Raw genomic sequence first — 5,392 nt, forward strand, 5'->3', positions numbered from 1 at the left:
CACAATAGCACACAAACGAGCTAAAAAACGCCCTAAAAAACCCACCCTGTGCAGCAGCATGGACAAAAGACTCCAGCGGAAAGCCAACAAGAAGCCGACAGAAGCGGGAACGTCCGTGGCTGACATGTTCGCGGCATCCCGCGCGGCCCAGCCAGAGCAGCAAGATGGCGGCCGGCACAGCCCTAAGACCTCATCGACGCCGGTGCATCCGGAGTCTCCCCAGAGCCCCAGCTCACCAAAGGGGGAAACCTCCCAGATCCTCGCAAAACTGCTAGAAGTGAAAACCTACCTGGCAGGCGAGATCAACAGATCCACAGCAGAGGTCAAAGCCGAGATCGCGGCACTGGTGCACCGCACGACCACCCTGGAACAGAGGCAGGAGACAACCATTAAAGCACACAACGAGGTAACCAGCCAGGTAAATAACCTCACCATGCGGCTGCTTGCAGCAGAAACTGCGCTTGAAGACCTGGCCAATCGCTCCCGCCGAAATAATATTAGGCTGAGAGGCCTACCTGAAAGAGAGGGAGAGGGAAGCCTGTATGACACAGTCATGTCAATATTAAAGCCCCTCGCACCAAACATCCCTGAACACCAGTGGCACCTTGATCGGGTGCATAGAGCCCTGGGAAAGCTGACACTAAACAACCGAGGGATATCATCATGCGTTTCCAAAACTTCCAGACGAAAGAAGCCATAATGAAGCGCAGCAGGGAAGGCCTCGTCACCTACAAAGGGGATACTATCCTCCTGTTCCAAGACCTGGCCCCAGCGACCCTCCAGAGGCGCAAGGAATGGCGGCCGATCACAGATATCCTCAGAAACCACAACATAAAATATGCTTGGGGACACCCTTTTAAACTCATGGCATTCAAGAATGGCAGACCGAAGATACTGGCGCCTGATGGGGATGCAACGGCCTTTCTCCAAACGATAGACATACAAGCCCCGCCGAACCTACAATGGCAGACCGCAAACCCGACAGACCTCCAGCAGCTACCCACACAGCGGGGGAATAAAAGACGCGACCCACATTACAGATTTCCTACACACTTACATTCTATCACCAGGAACTACCCGGCATGGACATAAAATCCCGGACGGGAGAGGTATGCAGAGATACTACGGGCAAACATAGGCCCCCATAACCCTGTTTTTCTCCCCCCCCCCCCCGTAAACAGTCCGAGTTTCTAAAAAAAAAAAAGAGAAAATATGAAAAAACAAGAGAAAGAGAAAAATGATAACCATCTCCCCAGAATAGACAAACAAAAACAACATGAAAAAATATATTATTGCAAAAAAAAAAAAGGGGGAAAAGACCGCATACACCCAAAAGCCACACACAAAAAAAATATATACTAATAAAACAAAAAAGATTTAAAAATGTATATAAAACAAAACAAAAAAAAAAGAAAAAGAGAAAACGAAGAATAATGAGAATATTAGTGTGTATGTCCATACCTAAAAATAACGAAAACAAAACTAACAAACTGAGGTAGATAACCCAACCAGGAGGCAGCGATGCTCCACCTCCAGCCTGAGAAGGCAAAATACCACCTGGACATTTGATCCCAGATAGCATGGGGTGGGGGGAACCGGGGGTACTCCGGGGTAACATGGGACCTGGGCCACTAACTGTCCTGATCGACCGCATGCAGCGGTTCAGAATGCGGACGCATGCAAAACAGGGCAGAGAGGCTCATTACACACCTCCCGACATAGGGAGACTGGGTGCCGGGAAGCCCGATAGAACAGTCCACAGTCACACACGGGCCGGTCGAAGTCGAATTCGCAAGAGAGGCACACAGACCGGCGGGCAGGATTGCCAGGGCACGAAGACAACCCCGCAGGCGTGCTCACGCGTTCACCATAGGGCCTAATGGACTAATTGGTACAAGTTCGGGACCTTGCATCTGTGCGCTGAACCCAAATTTAGTGGGCTAGCAGCACCGATGCAGACGCCCCACACAAGTCTGGCAAGCGACAAGACCAGACGGTTTATCATTCTTTTAAGTTTTATATGTGTTATTTGTATATGTTTATGTAAATATGTCAATGTTCAGATTAACAACCTCTCTCTTTTCCTCCCCCCCCTCTTCCCCCTCATGGTGGCCGGAGCGTCTCAACCTAAGAGGTCAAGGCAACAAGGAACAGGGACATCCAAAAGACAAAACCCCAGAATCAGCATGAAGGCAACACCCGTAAGTCAGCTCACATGCACACAATCCAGACATCACAATGACCACACGCATTAACTCCCTAAATGTCAAAGGGTTGAACGCCCCTAAAAAGCGCAGGCTCCTATACAAGGAACTTAAAAGACTAGGCCCAGACATAGCTTTCCTGCAGGAAACCCACCTTCCCAAGACTTTGGGGTTATCCCTCAACGACCACATATACAGCACGGGATATGAAGCTAGAGCACACTCCATACTGATACACAAACGCTGCCCACTACGGGTCACAGGGGTCAACCCAGATAAGGACGGGCGATACCTTATACTCTCTGGGACACTATATGCACACACTATACACCTGATTAATGTCTATGCACCTAACGAACCAACCAGAGACTTCTGGGATCAACTGACTGACAAACTGCAGGCTCTACAACACGGCATGATTATAATGGGAGGCGACTTCAACGCTGCTCCGTGCCCAGCCACAGACAGGGGGACCATAAGGGGTCTACCACGCTCGCACGGTAGAGGGAGACAAGATAGAATGGTACATGATTTCATAAGCACATCAGGTCTAATAGATGTGTGGAGGGCACACCGCCCAGGAGAGGTCGACTACACATTCTATTCCGCACCCCATGACTCATATTCCCGCATAGACTATTTCTTAGTTAACGACCAAACCATCCAGAGAACCACTAAGACATCATTCGGGTCTATCACCGTGTCCGACCATGCTGACATAAACATAGAACTGGGCAACCTGTGCACGGGTACCCAATGGAATTGGAAACTAAACACCTCCCTACTGCAGGACCCAGTTATCAAAGAGACTATTCGCAAGGAGATAGTAGAATATTTCCAACTAAACACCACTCAGGACCTGACACCCACCACCATATGGGCCACTCATAAGTCGGTCATCAGGGGTGCCCTCATTAAGGAAGCTACCAGAAAAAAAAAACGAAAAACAAAACACCTAAAATCCCTCCTACGTGACCTACACACCCAAGAACAGAGACACAAATCTAACCCCACCCCCGAAGGGCTCACAGCCCTACAAACTACCCGACGCCACATCAAAGAAACCCTACTGGATGACAAACCCAGGGAATTCAATGACGGCATTAGACAGAGAGCTAACAGAATACGGAACCCTCTCAGGTTACGAGGTCAACCTATCCAAATCTGCTGCTCTCCCAATAGCCATGACAGCAAACGACACGACACACATTAGGAATCACCACCACATAACCATAACACATAACGCTATAAAATATCTAGGGATACAACTGACCGCTGATCCCCAAAAGCTTTACGGGGCAAACTACACCCCCCTTATTAGGACCCTGGACGCAGACCTCGACAGATGGACAGATAAACCCATATCTTGGATAGGGAGAGTCCACACGATAAAAATGAACATACTCCCCAGACTCCTCTTCCTCTTCCAAGCCCTCCCCATTCCCGTCACTAAAAAGGACCTAGCCCTCCTTACAGAGGACAATTGGGGACTTTATATGGCAACGCAAACGACACAGATTGGCCCGCAACATACTATATAGACCCAAAGACGGAGGGGGGCTGGGTTTGCCCCATCTCTATAACTACTACCTTGCGGCCCAACTGGCACAGGTGGCCATGTGGCATTCAACACCGGGTGACCGCAGATGGGCAGACCTAGAAGCTGGCTTAACGGGAGCCGACCTACCCCAATTCTACATCTGGTTACCCAGAGAACACAGGGCTATCCTGCGCACAGGTTGCCCAGCCATACTGAACTCCCTACGGGTGTGGGACTCCGCAGCCCTGAAACATAAACTAACCACGTCCCCCTCCCCAATGATGCCCCTGTTGAGAAATAGAGCTTTCTTACCGGGAATGAGGGCCCGAGATTTCAAAAACATAGAGGAGGCGGGACTGCAGAGGGCGATACACCTATATGAAGGGAATCAAATAGTGCCGTTTGAAAGGTTGACGGAGAGGACCAGGTTAGGCCCCTCAGACTTCTTTAGATATGTCCAGATTCGAGACTTCGCACAACACAAACTAGCAAAAACGGCAGCAACAACTGCACCCACAGGTTTCGAACGAATTTGCCTCAAAGAAAATCCCCCAAAGGGACTTATCACAAACCTATACGCTCACCTATGCACAAACAGCACCGATTGGGGCGACCTCCACTACACCACACAATGGGAAACCGACCTCAAAGAGACACTAGAGGGCACAGACTGGAGAGAAATTTGGGACGCGAACAGGGCTATCTCAGTATGCCTCACCCAACAAGAGCAGGCCTACAAGACCATGCTGAGATGGTATACAACCCCGGTAAAACTTTACCGCATGCAAAAAACCCCGGACGACCTGTGCTGGAGAGGGTGCGGACATAAAGGGACTTACATCCACATGTGGTGGGACTGCCCAACAGCACAGGCCTTCTGGAGAGATATTGGGAACCTACTGCAACAAGTATTCCATAGGCAAATAAAAGTAGACCCATGGGTGTTCCTGCTCTCGAGGACGCTAGACGATTGGCCGAGGAAGGAACAAAAACTCTTACATAAAATAACATTAGCGGCCAGACTTACCATGGCGCAGGCATGGCTTAAACCAGAGATCCCCCAGGTCGCCGCAGTAATTCATAAAATAAAAGACATACAGGTTATGGACAACCTCACAGCACGAGTGAGAGGCAATATAAAAACCTATGATAAAATCTGGGAATTGTGGATGGCTGGCGACTGGGGGTCGTAAAGTAGACCATGCCAGGGCCACCCCGCAGACCCAACGCCCCAAGCTGACACAGACACCAACCTGACACAAAGGGAGCCCCCTCCTACACGGCGCTCCGACCTTCACCATGAGGTAACACCCCTTCCCCCCTCCCCAGACTATCCTCCCCCCTGTTTTGCCACAACTAAGAGGACGAGGGATAGACCAAGTCTATTCAACCACAACATCGAGAGATCATGTTCCTTATGTATCCAGCCAGTACGCATTGTTTGAAGGTGTATAATTCGGTACACTACGCTCGGAGTAAAGATCTAAGCCACTAGGCTGGACCCTCCTGGCAGTATACTAACTCGTTTAACTACGTTTAACTATGTTTCTTTTTATTGTGTTCTTTTTACTGTGCTCTTACTATGTACAATCTCCGTAATGTATAAATATGACACCAATTAGCGAATACATGCAAACCTGAGAAACTA

Source organism: Pelobates fuscus, chromosome 8, assembly GCF_036172605.1.
Source record: "Pelobates fuscus isolate aPelFus1 chromosome 8, aPelFus1.pri, whole genome shotgun sequence".
NCBI lineage: Eukaryota > Metazoa > Chordata > Amphibia > Anura > Pelobatidae > Pelobates > Pelobates fuscus.